The sequence below is a fragment of the Ambystoma mexicanum genome, chromosome 4p, assembly GCF_040938575.1.
Source record: "Ambystoma mexicanum isolate Mex_15411 chromosome 4p, UKY_AmexF1_1, whole genome shotgun sequence".
Lineage (NCBI taxonomy): Eukaryota > Metazoa > Chordata > Amphibia > Caudata > Ambystomatidae > Ambystoma > Ambystoma mexicanum.
Window position 1 is genome coordinate 1,206,766,082 of NC_090927.1, and position 14,531 is coordinate 1,206,780,612.

Genomic DNA, 14,531 nt, shown 5'->3' on the forward strand with positions numbered 1-14,531 from the left:
CTGTGCTCCATCTAGGATCGGGAGCTGGCGTTTCCCAAACGCTGTGGAGGAGCTAAGGGACATTCTCTCACTAGATGTTTGTCTGAGGCATAATACATACATAGCCCAGTGTGAATCCATCGCATTCTTTCTTGCGGGGGTATGGGTCCGCGGAAGGCCCCCAGTTGCATGCGTTCTGGGTCGTTAGTGGAGACAGGAGTGGGCTCAGCTTTCGAGGAAGGTTCTATGGAGGTCTTTTGGAAAGGCATTCTAGTCTTCTTCTTTTCTGCCTTCCTTTCCTCGATACGGAAGTCTATCTGTAGAGAGAGGTCCATAAGAGCCTGGAATGAACCTGGGCGAGCCACTCTGGCTAGCTCATCTTTTATTTCTTCATTTAGTCCTCTTCGAAAAAGGGTAAACCAGGCTTCTGAGGACCAATCTGCTTCTTTAGCCAGTTGCTTAAAGTGTGTCACATATGTAAGCATATCCTGGGAACCTTGTTGGAAATCCAGTAGGCGTTCCTGGGCACTATAGATCTGTTCTGGGCGGTCAAACATAGTCTTTAGAGCCTGTACAAATCCATCATAGTCATTCAGGAGGGCACCTCCAGAATTAACTAAAGGCATAGCCCAAGTTAATGCATTCCCGGAAAGATGCAAAATCATAAAGCCCACCTTTGCCCTGCCGGTAGAGAAGTAGTAGGGCTTAAAGGTAAAGTGGACTAAACACCAGTTAAAGAATCCACAAAGGGTTTTTGAAGAACCATCGTATTTATCTACTACTCCGCCCAATAATACGCTTTCCTTGGTCGTGTATTCCCGGGACAAGACTAATTGTTTTAATGCGGCATTCTCGGCTTTAAGATTCTGCACTTCAGTTGTTAACTCCTGAATGCCGCGCATGAGATCTTGAACTGCCGCCTCCATGTCCGTATCAATTTCAGTTTGTTGGCATCTCAATCTGTCACAGGTTTCCCCCCTTCTCACCTGTCTATGTTGTTTACTGGAGTTCTCTGAAGGAGTCTTCTTGCGCACGGTTCGGGTCTTGTATAACCCTGTGCGAACGTCTTCGGGTTCCAGCGTGTGTTCAGCGTTCTGACTCCTGGAACGTTCAGAATGTCCGGGAACTCCTGGAAGTGATGCAGAGTGTTCTCGGAGACGGGTTCACAGAGGTCCGGGATACAAGAGGTAATAAAGAGGAAGGGAATGAATGAGGAAGGAAAAATAGGGGCCAGGAACCAGGAATCAATGAATTCAGCGAGAGCAAACTACGGCAGCACACGACTAGCCACTGCAAGCGGTAGCGTTGAGATGCGTGGGGCCGTGGGGGCATGGGTTCTTTATAGAATGTGCTACGTCCGACGCGGAAGCTGGTAAGCAACGTTCCGTGTTTGACGGCCATGTTGGGAGTACTGCTGAGTGCAAACCCCGATGTGTCAGGGACCAGGCAGTCCAAAAGGGACACAACTGATGGTTCATGACAGATCCAAATCATGTGAATGCTGGTTTATACACGTTTGCCATCTGGAGTGAAAAGAATGTAATCTGGTGTAGTTTTGCTGGTTTTCAAAATATTCAAAAAGTGGTTGTATCTTTTATGTGTTCGTTTTCTGTATGATAGGATTTTAGAAGCTATGTATGACCCTTAGTCGCTGCTACAATAGGTCTTCTGGGGGATGACCTAGGAATGGATCTTGGGAAGCAACTAAAATGATGGTATTTTGGGGTATTTAGTGAATCGAAAATGTTTTATCTTGTCATTTATCAAACCATGCTCTTCAGCCTAAGGAAATATGTCTTTTAGATTGGTTTGTATATTACTAGTAGAGTCGTTCTGTAATGGTAAATGCGTCATGTTATCAATCAGGTGTCTTTCACCTAAATTATCATAATCTGTGGTGTGCAAGATGACAAGTGCACCACCCTTGGCAGCAGGCATATGGTCATTTCTGTATCACTCTACAGGGTCTTAATCAAGGCCAATTAATTTCTTTTGAGGTTCGGATGTTTAGGAAGATTTATAAGATATTTTCTTCAAATAAGCCAGTGCGATTCTCTCAAAGGTATCGATCGAGAGGAGATAGGTGGAATACACTTGCTCTTAGCCAGGAACTCAGTATATGGTTCATCATTATTGTTTTTTAAATCAGTCTGTTATTCATTATCATCATCCCTTTCGGAAATGAAGCAGACAATGTTAATTTCTGTGTGAATTTAAAAAGCTGAACCTTATTTTCAAAAAAGCTAGTACTATATATAGGGAAAAAATTAACCCCTTTCTGTAGTGTACATGATGAGGGTGCGAGAAGACAAGTCAATTACAAAATTGTTCTGTTCTGTTGTCAGGTTGGTATTTTCGCGAGCCGGCTTAGAGCAAGTTCTTTTTCTTTTTCATTTTTCTTTTCTTTTTTTGGAACCTCTTTTTCCTAAATAATATTGCCAACAAGAAGAGTGGGGTCAATACCACTCATAGATACAAGTAGACATATATTGTCGACCGGCTGTGTATGTTAGTTTCTGATGCACTGTCTATGTCTGAGCTAGAGTTGTTAGAAGAACTATTGTCTCAATGTGTAGGTCTATTGGGTTTTTTTCTTTGTCCATTCAAAAATAAACTTTGTCGTCGAGATAATCATAGGTATCTCTTTTAAATGTTATTATTTTTTCTATTCTAGTTCTGTACGGTTTGATTCAAGTTTCGTGTTAATCTCAGTAACTGTCTGTTCCAGTTGTTCCTTTGTCAAAAGGCCATGAAGTTCCACTTGAATGTCATTGATCTCCTTAAAAGTGTCTGAATGTTCTCAGAGTGTTCATGTATAGTTAGTAAAATCAAGTCCAGTGAACATTAATTTAGGGTCTGCTCCGATTTGCTGACAAAATCCTTATTTTCCTTGCATTAGGTAGGTCTTAATGGGATTCGTAAACCACAGGGCATGCGCTTTGATCTGTAATAAAGGGCAAGCATAACAGCGTGGAGTTTCTTGGGTGAATATTTCTTTTTTTCATTCCTAGGTTGTACAGTTGCAGGATACCAAAAAGTATTTCTGACAAGGTGACATAACAAAATTAGTGTATTTTTTTCAAAACATCCAATGATCTGGTTTGCATCATATTTTAAAGGGTACAAGAAAATAATGGTGCACAGTTTCACATTTCTGAAAGGCCTAATTCATTCCTGCGGACATGTGCCGAACAAGACATTTAAATAATGGGTAAGGGTTAGCCTGTTCTAGGCTTCAGTAACAACCAATTTAACTAGAAACGAGCGAACAGGCCACAGCTTAAGTACATAAAAATACAGCTTGTTCTGGTACCATCCACAGGAGCAGGGGGTGAAAAATGCTGCGTTAACGCTTGAGAAAGCACCGTTAAAGCCAATTTCATTGCATCATTTCCCTTCAGCTTGTGGTGCAGGAGAGGTGTCCTCAAGCCTCCAATTCAAGCCCCAGGCCCACCTTGTGACCGCCAGCATTGAAGTTCGTTACGTCTATAAGTACAGAGCAAGTCAGCTTTACACCTGGCCTCAGGGTCTGGGTGCAGCCCACTCCGACCAGACTGGAATTATTTACTTTTGCCGAGACGGAAGCTGAAGGGTCCAGCTGGTACTTGGCTGCAATGCCAAAGTGAGTGGTGTTGTTTCCTGCCGTCCATGCGAGGTTCACAGAGGTGTCCAGCTGTTCACTCACTTTCTGGTAAATAGAAACCCCAAACTCAGACCCATCATTTATAGTGGTGTGCAGCCAGAAGTCACCAGTTTTGTATCCAAAAGAAAAGTTATTCTTGGTAAGCTTGGATTTGGCAATGCCAAAGGTCATTTGTTAGCCAGCCAGCCAGACCTCATGGCCAAAAACTGCAGAGCCATGGATTGCAGGGCCAGCAAAATCAAAATTCACATCACAGCCAAGGTTCATGAACTCTCGCTTGTAGGCAGTCTTCACCTTGGCACTCTTCTTCCCTGTGTTGGGCGAAAAGGTGGTGTTGAACGTAAGCTTCAAACCTTTGGTGATCTGGTCCTCAATAGTGATTTCAGTGCCCAATGTGTTGTCTGTGTTCCATTTCTCTGTGAAGATCAGGCCATACTCGGCCCACTTGTACTTAGTCTCCAAACTGCCAGTAACTTTTCCAGTGTCTGTGTTTGAGGAGCCGGATGTTGTGAATTCCACTCCGCTTTCAGATTTGGTCTTCACATCCAACTTCACCAGCCCAAAGCTATATCCTTTGTTAAAAATATCTTTGGCAAACTTGCCATGGTCAGCATAAGATGGTGGGACAGTCACTGTTGGGGCAGCCATTGTACCTGATCCTGGACTGGGCAACGCTGCATGCAGGCGGCTGGAGGGCGAATTCAGCATGGAGATTTTATTATTGATTTAAACATAAACATAAACTTTAGCGTGGAGTTTCTTATTGATTTCATTGCGTAGAAGATTTGATGTTTTATTTTTTGGGTGGGATGATTATTGGAAAGGGTAAGCTGTGTCTCCCTAATTACATTTAAAATGGCGTCTCCTTCATCAGGTGAAAATCTTGAAGTTTCTGCTTTTTTAATCGGTGAGATGTGCAATTTAATTGTAAGACATTGTAGGCATGCATCCACTCAAGCAGTGCCTATGGAGTCAAAGTAGAAAAATGTTGAAAATAATTTGATAATGGTAATTTATATCATGAGGAGGGCTACGGATTCCTAAATGGCAAGATTAGGAGAGTCAGTCACAAGAAATACCAGAGCCGTTTGCTCAGGTGCTGTATGCTCACAGCATTCATTGGGTAAAAACCATGCCAGTTATGTAGTTCAACAAATATGAGCAAAACACTTAATATCTGAAACAATCCTTTAGTAGTCATGAAATGTCCAGAAAACCTGATAATATTTGAAGCAGATAGATCACAGCAGTCAATTCATTTTGACCAAATCCTTCATCAGAGCGAATATCCAAAGACAAACAAACACAATGTGGTTATGCCATGTATATTAAAAAAAACAGTTTACTTAACAAACAAATGATCTTCTAACTGGAAAAGAATGTGTCACTGTGTACAAGCTAGTACCAATGATAATGATGAGACAAAAGCAGTCGTGACAATAAAGGTCAGAGAAATACACCTAATTCTATTGTGATCCAATCAACATTTTAGACCGTCTAGGTAATTAGTTATGGTTATCCATTTTCTGCTTAAAGAAACGATTTCACTTCACTAGTTTTTATATTTATCAACAACCACAACTGTTTGTGTAAAGACATTTTCTATGTGAACACATTATAGTGCACATAATTATATTTTCAACAACAATAGCTTTAACAAGACAATGCAAGTTGTGAGGCACAGAAAGCACAATGAATAGATCCTGAGGAAGGGAAAATAATTCCCAAAACGCTTAGACCAGAATACATGATTACTGGATTGCTGATGTAAGAATCTCGATCCTTGTTTTGTTACATATATTGTTGAAAATATAATTATGTACAACATATTGTGTTTACAAAAACAACATTCTTTACATAAACAATCGTAAAGTGAAATCATTTCTTTAATCAGAAAACGGATAACCATAACTAACTACCTAGAAGGTCTTAAATGTTGATTGGATCACAATAGAATTAGGTGTGCAGGGGACGGGAGTGTTCCATACGTTTGTAGACACCTAATTGTTTCTCTAATTGGTAACAGAACCAAGTGTCAGTGTTGTTTTTCTCCCCTGCATCCTACTACCTGTCAAAAGAAGAACACTACTTTAAATTAATACAGAGGTGTGCTCCCAGAAAATTTAAATTTGCATGACAATAACGGTCAGCAGATGCTCTGTGTCTAACATCAAATGCACAAGGGATCATCAGAATCTAAATTAGCATCAGAAGAATGTCAATGGATGAAAAAAGTACAAAGATAGTAGAATGTAAAACAAAAAAAAGAAGAACATGTGGTACCTCCTAATGTTGCGACAGAAATCTAGACTGCAGGAATAAAAAATGAGGTAGAAAGAATATAAGAACCTGACTAAATCATGATATATCTGAACAGGTTCCACCAGCAGATTCAAAAGATGACTTACCAACTCTCTGTAATTGAGAGGGTGCTCAAGCTGGCACCAAATGGTGCCGTGAAAAGTTTAGGAAAAGACACTGGGATGCTAGGGGTTTAATTTAAATGAAAAAATCATTTCCATTCATATTTTCTGATCCTACAAATTTACAAACACTTGAATAGTTTTAATATTTTTACTTACACAATGCACAAACAACCACAAAAAGGGTTTTAATAAAGAGAAATGCTACATTTCATAAGAAGCATCTCAGCTGTTCTGGATATGCCATAGCAGCTTCCAGCACACCTGCAATGAGCACATTACATTTTTGGTGCAATAATCTATTGGTGCCTACAGTGTTGGTAGTCATTCCCATGCATAATATCTCTGATACTGCTTACTTATTGTATATATAAATACATTCCAAGAATCAGTGATGAAGAATCAGTGATAAGAACGTTTAGCATTAAAACGTAAGTCACTTTCCCATAGTTAGTTACATATGTGTTTCAGTAAAACAGAACAATCTCAACAATGTAGGTAGCATTCATTTTCTGTCCCCAAAGGCACTTCCGTGATCATTACTACAGCACATCATGCTTTTGTCATTTATTGCCTCATTATGTAAACATTTAGAAACTCCACTTTAACCTCTCAGGAAAACACAAAGGGCGCAATGTGTTGTATATTCTCAAACCTGTCAATGAGAGCAATCTTCTTTTAGTATTTCGTATAACCACACAATGATGTGTAAGTGTAATAGGCTAAGCACATTGTAGTTAAATACACTGGAATACATATAAGCACTCAGGTTCTAAAGAACTCTGCATAATATGTCTGACCTACAACCGACCATCATATATTTAATCAAATTGAACATTTCTACTATCATTAAGAACTGTTTGTAGCCTAAAAAAGCTACAGCCCATTACATATGTTTCACTTAGTACATATTAATCTTCCAATAAATTCCTTATAGATATACTCTTTGTCAATACAGAACTGGCGTGCCTTTCCCCGAGAAACCTACTAGTCAACAAGGTTTTCTTTTTTTTTCTGTTAAAATCCAAACTAACCCCAATTGTATACACATCTAACCTCTCAGCAAAGCAGGAAAGGGGGTGGGAGGTCAGGCACGTCCCAGGAATTTTCAGTGCAGTGATGATCTTTGTTTTTCTTTTCTACCCGCATGATAAATGTTCAGTCCAATAGGCTAAACATGCATCACAAAAATACACCAGAATAAATATAAAATGATCACTCTAAACACAGTGGAATAACAACTGCTGCACTACATCTGACCATTGTAAATGTCAGCAAGTACAACCCTTCTACTATCAATAATAAAACTTGGTAGCATTAAAAAAGTTACATTAATTCCTTTCCTACAGACAGCTACATATTTGTTTCAGTCTAAAGTTAATAATCTTTCAATAACTTGGACATCCTTTTAAGTGTGTTTGCTCTGAACATTATTGAGGTGCATTTCGTGCTAACTTTGTAGGAGCTTATTATTTTGTCCTTATAACCCTATGTGCTCACTAATGTATACATTTCTACTTAACCTCCCTGCAAACCTGAAAAGGGTGTGGAAGGTCATGCACATTATAGAATCTAGCAATGTCAAACATGTTCTTTATATTCAACAAAAGAAAGTGTACAGCGGAAAATAAAGTGGTCACTGTCTCAGAGCTGCCGAGTTCTCAGTTTCCTTTCATGTGATATTTTCATGTTTGCAGTATGCTTCCGTGTGACACTTCCATATTTTATATGTGACCCTTTAGTGATAGTCTTTTGTGAACTGATCTAAGCCATTATAACTATGTAGCAATGTTTATTTGATTTACAAAAGATACGTATCTTTGAACAGTTAAAAACAGGCTTAATACACCAATGGTGCCAACGCAATGACTTGAAACCTTTATCGTGCCTTTGAAAAAATGTTGTATCTACTATTTGTGACAGTAATACAACTGTTGTGCAGATACATTACGATGATATAAAGTAAACATGTTTCTGAGAATGCAAACTGAAATCTTTTCAGCTGTTTGTTCCAAGTTGTTTTAAGTGCATTATTAACTGTTCTTCTCCAGTAGCAGGAGGCCATGAACATTAGGATTTTGGTTCACTGTCAAGGTTTTCTGGTGATAAGATTGGGGAGGCAGACCCAACCACCACCCCTCCCAGGTCCACCATCTCTGATATAGCCAACTTCCCTGGGATGCCACATTCTTCATGCTTCTTCAAATGCACACCACTACTGGGATCATCATCAAAGTACCAAACTTATGAATGCACTGTTCTAAAGCAGGGCCACTTCTAGGATTTGAAAAACCATATGCAGCAAACATCATGTGTGGGGATACATAATTTCATTTGTATTGGCATTGATTTTGGTGAGACATTACAGAAAATAACATCACATAGAGTGGTATTTGTCTCTCATAGCCTACTCCAACATGGGAATTTACACTACAATAATTGAATAACAAGTGAGAAATAACTCTGGGAAGTGCTTCTGAAATGACACTATTATTGTAAGTGGAGAAACACCGTTAAAACTATTACTTTCACTTTTTGAAACATGTAATCTTTAAATGGAACCTCTTCTAGACTGGAAATATTGGCAGGCAAGTAACACTAACAGAAAAGGATTCATCCAAAGTCAAGCATTTTTAGTTAAATAGTAAACCTGGGATTTGTGCCCACTCAGCAGTAAAAGCCCTTGGTTTCAGTTCTTTCTGGAATATAAACAAAAATAAGCTGATTATCATATATAAACTTATAGAAATAAGCAAACAAAAAGCAAAATGATTCTAGCAGCCCATACTGAACGGAAAGATAAAAGAGAATGACGATTAAAAAAAGTTTAAATAGAGGACAGATAGTGGACACTCAGGAGTCTGACCCAGATGGCCACTCTCCATCAAATCTTCTGCCTCACAGTTCAAACAAGAAATGAATGTAGAAATAAGCAAACAAAAAGCAAAATGATTCTAGCAGCCCATACTGAACGGAAAGATAAAAGAGAATGACGATTAAAAAAAGTTTAAATAGAGGACAGATAGTGGACACTCAGGAGTCTGACCCAGATGGCCACTCTCCATCAAATCTTCTGCCTCACAGTTCAAACAAGAAATGAATGTCCTGTCTCTGATCCCATGGCAGCTGTCAGAATAGACTTCAATGGACCTGCAACATAGCTGCATCAAATGCCATACACTGTAAAACTCCCTCGATCTCTTTGGGGAGGTAACTATCAGTGGAAGCCTTTGGAGACACCCGATGTGGGCAGACCGAGCAGCCAGCAAGAGCAGGGGATCAGATTGGCTTGTTTCATTGCAGAGCACACACCTCCTGTACAAGGTGCTTCACTGCACTGGAGGCCATTTAACTGCATCCGGTACTCAGCGATAGCTCGCATTGAGCGACTGACAATTGTGCTGCAAGTGCATACAGCTAAACAGAATAGGCAAAAGAAGGCTGAATGCGGATCACCAAATAGAATCCCTCGCAGAGGGTTCTCTGTGTCCAAGTCACAAGGTGTATCAAAAGCTGCAACAGACACTCGGCACTCTGCTCCTGCAAACCAGGCACCCCAGCATTGGCAAATTACTTGAGTGCCAGGCATTTCAGTGAATGGGCCCTGTCGCATCAGTGGGGTTTACACAGGTCTGCACCTGCCTGAATGCTAGATCGTAAAGCTCGGACCCTGGCAGCTCTTGAAACAGCCATACAAGCTGTTAGAGGTATTTTGGTGGTATTTTTAGTTGGAGGTATTTTTGGTGTTTTGTGGAATAGTGGTAATCCTAACTTCGGAGTACCACCTAACAATTGTTCTTATACCGGGGTTACTAATGGTAAGCAAAGACTTGACTAAGTACACTCTGATGAATCTATGCCCTTTGTGTATTTTCTTTACAATACCATGTTATGCCCTTTTGGCAGTACCATAGAGTACATTTACCATGTAAACCGAACATGAACATTCATTCAGAGCCTCTTAGAAGAACACCATTTAAAGTGACTATCTTTTCTTTGCATTTTACCACATGTGATATAGTGAAATACCACCTGCAGTAAAATGCAATTACCACTTACTTCACCCATGCATGATAACACAAGAAACCAGGGCACATAAATAAATACCAAAGCTGACTTGTTTCTATGCAAGCAATTTATAAGTAATTGAGATTCATGAGTAGAGTAAAACATCACATGTAATGCACTAAAAGGATATGTGCCTATGTTCACCCGGCAATGCTGAATTTGCACTCTGTTAGAATAATACAATGAGTTTACAATTCCAGTAGCAATATTTAGCACACATTTGGCTCTCTTCCTGTGAGGGATTCAACCACCCGCACGGAAGTGTGTGCTCGTCTGGGCGTTTTTTTGATGATTTGTAAGGGAATGCAATGATGGGAGATCAACCAACATGGTCCTGTTTTCTCTGGGGGAACAGCCTACGGGCGCAGCACTCCCTGTCACATTTATTTGAAAGGTGACAGCAAGGGGTGCATGAAAACATCCAGAGGAGAAGGGCAACACCTTCCTCCTCCCATGGTCAGCCTTATTAAATATCAATGGTTCCATGGATCTGTCCTGTCTTATTGTCTAAATTCTCTGTGGTGGCAGCACATACTAATGAGAGTTAATTGAAGCAGGCCTGCAAATGGGCCTGGTGACAGAACTTAAGTATCTGTCTTCAGCTTCAAATTTCAGTGTTATGTGTATGACACACAGCTCTCTTTCAGGCTACCCTCTGCCTCTTCCTCATCCTCGATCATTCCTGACTGTCCTGGTGTGCTGCTAATGATCTCTGCCTTAATGTCAGTACGACAGAGATCATCCTCATTGTGTCCAATGCTCCCACTTTCCCTCTCTCACTCTGGCCCGGCCTCCCTTGGTCCTGCGCCCTAACCCACCAGTGAGGCAAAAAATCTGGGGGTCATCTTCTCATCTTTGACTCTACTCTCTCCTTCTCATCTCACATCTCGGACATGTCCAGAAAGTCCCACTACCAGCTGCACCTCCTCAGAGGTATTCTACCTTTTCTCACCTTCCCCCTGAGGCTCACCATCTCCAGGGCCCTAGTTCTCTCCAGACTGGACTACTGCAACAGTCTCTTTCTCAAACTTCCTACCTCTACTCTCCGACCTCTGGCATCAAGCCCAGGGACCACATCTCTCTGGCGCTGAAATCAATCCACTGGCTCCCCGTGGCTACAATGATCAAGCTCAAGACACTCTGCATAGTCCACAACGCTTTCTGGGGTCGGGGCACATACTATGTACAACACTCTCTTCCTAAATGCTCTCCTTCGAGAGCTCTCTGCTCGGCCTCTTCCAACTCTCTGCGGGTGAGCCGTTTTTCCAATCAGAGATTTGGTGGAATAGCCTTATCATCTGCAGGGGTCTCCCTCTGGAACAGCCTCCCTGCCTCTCTCTGTCTTGAGCTGGACCTTCAGAAACTCCTAAATACCTTCCTTTTCTTTCTTCTTTCTCTCTCCCTCTCCCCTGCTAGCCTCCTTCTCTTTCTCTCCTGCTTCCCTCCTACTTTCTCTTCCCCAACCTGCTCAGTTCACTGACTGGTAGCCTGGTGCACCTTCAGAGCCTCACAGGTCACAGGCTCCCCCGCCAGTCCTGTACTTGCCTCCTCCTGGCCTCTGCACTCTGCTTGGCACTTCTGCACTTGGAATATGTTCCATGAGAGGCGCAACCACTCTGCACTAAACCAAGGCCCCTGCTGGACTGGGTGCTCATGCTCCACCTACCCGCACATCATGTCTGCGCACTTGCACATCCTACTACAGTAGTTTATTGTTCTGTATGTCCTCTCCCCAATACCCCCCCACTCTTTGTCATGCACTTACATTAGTAGATATGCCTCTGGCTTAGTATGCTAGTTAATGTTGTTAGATCATTCGGAATCTTCAAGACCTAAGAATGACAACTGTATTCCCTTGTTCCCTTCCCACCTGAAGTGCTTCAAGCACTTCACTTGTGTATAAACGCTTCACAAATAAACAATTACAATTACAACAGCCAGCAGTGCAGCCGGTAGCAGTTCGAGGACTCGACAGTCTCAAAAATGTCATTTGAAGAGGAACAATGGTTGATGCTTGTAAGGGCAATCCTCCTATCTTCTTCGCAGGGCTTGTGTCGTCCTTTCAAGGTGGACGGCTGAAAGCTTAGGAAAGTGTTTGCAGGAAACAGCCTTATCCTTAGTTCAGATACTCTCCAGTGCTTCCCATCTAGGAAGCTTGCTGGCCGAACTTAGCAGGGCCCACTGCGTGCTGGCTGGGTACCGGTTCTGGAGCTGCTGGACGGGTCTTCTGAGTCCGGTATCTCCCTCTGTTCCCTGGGAGAGGTTTAAGGGAGGGTTCTTGCTCGCCCCTTGGAACTCCTGTCCTTCCTTCACTGGCAGAAGATGTAAGGTAGACTGTACCTTCAGCCCGGGTCCAAATGAGTCCTTCTTCCTACTCCTTTTGATGTTGTAGGATTATCTGCTAAGCGAGGGGTGCCACCCACTTTTAAAGCCAAATGTGCCCCAGTGATTGGTGCAGGCTAAGCCTACATTAATGAACCAATCCTGGGTCCCCACCAACAATCTTCTGTTATGCATGAGGTCAGGACCAGAGTGCTCTACAACAGAAAAGTTAGGGGGTGACAACATATTCCTAAGTCCCACCTACCTTCCTGTCTGTTGTAGATCAAAGTGTCGCTCTGGTTAACTGAGCACTCTGGGACTCTTGATTAAAGCACAGGTCTCACCTTGCAGTTTGTGACAAGAGCAGAATTCCAGTCTCCCTCAAATCACATACTTCTCCCTCTGAAAGGGGTCCACTATGCAGGGGTTTGCCTAAGGTAAATAGTGGACCAAAACATGCATTTCACTGCCTTTCATACAGAGGGGTGGAAACTAGCTTCAAGTTGACACATTGCATACCAAAGGGGTGTTAGCTTGTTTGCAGTCTGTCCGGCAACCAAGCCCCTTCCAGGCATGCCTCAATTAGCTCTCATTAGTATGCACTGTCACCAGCTGAACTAATCAATAGGAAAGCAGATCCATGGAGCCTTTGAAATTTTAATTAGGCTGCCCATGGCCGGAGGAAGGTGTGCCTCCCCCTTCCTGAGATGCGTTGATGTACCTGTGGCTGTCACATTCCATCTGAACACGACAGGGGAGGATGGCGTCCACAGACTGCGTTCTCCCGGAGTACACGTGACTATGCATTTCGTGCAGTGAGCACAGAAAATGTGTGTTGTCTGGCCTCACACATTTTGGAGGTTGATCTCCCATCATTCATTGTAATTATCAAAAAATCAAAAAGCCCAGCCATGTGCACACTCCCCGTGCAGATGGTTGAATTCCTCACACGTCCAACCACAGATAGTGGAATTAAGGGGGCCTTTGTGGCACCACCTGACTTGCCAGAAGCTTGACAAGTCGAGCACGACTGGACAAATTCCTTAACGTTTACGCTGATCTGCGGCCAGTAAAGTGTGCAGACACCCGTTCTGATGTCTTAGTCACTCCCAAGTGACCCGCAAATAGAATTTAGAGAGCCAAATAAAAAAAAAGAAACTTTCTGTGGCATTGGGGATTCACCAACCTCCTGGTGCCCTCGTCCTCAGAGGATTTTGGCTCACTGTAGAGGAGTCCATCCTGCTTCGGCAGACCCGTCAGAGTGGGACCCTCTTTCTGAGCTGTGAATAAGTCAGTCTGAACTGGGCTCCAAGCTGATCCAAAACTCATCCAGTTTGGGCAGGCCCTTCGGATCTTCGCCCACCTGGTCTTCCAGCTCAAGTTCCTGCACTGAGCCAGGCAACTCTGAAGTCACTGAGTCCCCTGCTACCAAAGGAGGGTCCTCAGAAGCTACTAGTGCCTCTCATGCAGGAGTAGGTGACTCAGTAGTCTGTGTAACGGGACTCGGGGCTTCCGGCCACACTGGTCCTTCAAACAAGCACTATGGAAGCACTCCAGGCACTAAGGCTCTGAGAGTGTTCAATCTGGTAATCTCTTTGGCCCTCGTTCGGGTAGCCGCTGTGACTATCATGGGATCAGGAAGATCATTACCTAACAAACATGGGACAGGGATGGAGTCTTACACCTCCACACAGTGCTGGGTCATTTTACCTCGCCAACTGAACTCTACTAACGCCAAAGGGCACTTACTCTTTCCATCAAACCCACTTACGCTACAATCAGACCCATCAATATACTGGCCTGGCTGTACCCAATGCCGGGTGACAGCAGTGACGCTAGCCACAGTTTTTCAACACCGCAGGAGTTTTGTGTCCATTGATATACACATTTTTAGATAGATTTGAGTATTATTGGGGACTGGGTTCTCTTCTGGTTACCGGTATCGTTCCACACAGCCTACTGCATGGCGGGCAGTGTTTACTTCATTTGCACGGCGCAGTGCAAAAGGGCATCATACAAGCTGTGTACCCTCTCCTTTTGCACTACACCATCCAAATAGGAAAATTTGGCAGTGGGGATCCGTGTATGTAAAAGTG

At 42.6% G+C, this 14,531-nt stretch overlaps 1 pseudogene; it reads right to left on the reverse strand.

Annotated features, from left to right (window-relative positions):
- Window positions 1-3,053: 3,053 nt before the first annotated feature.
- Window positions 3,054-4,316, reverse strand: LOC138453736 (voltage-dependent anion-selective channel protein 2-like; annotated as a pseudogene).
- Window positions 4,317-14,531: the final 10,215 nt, after the last annotated feature.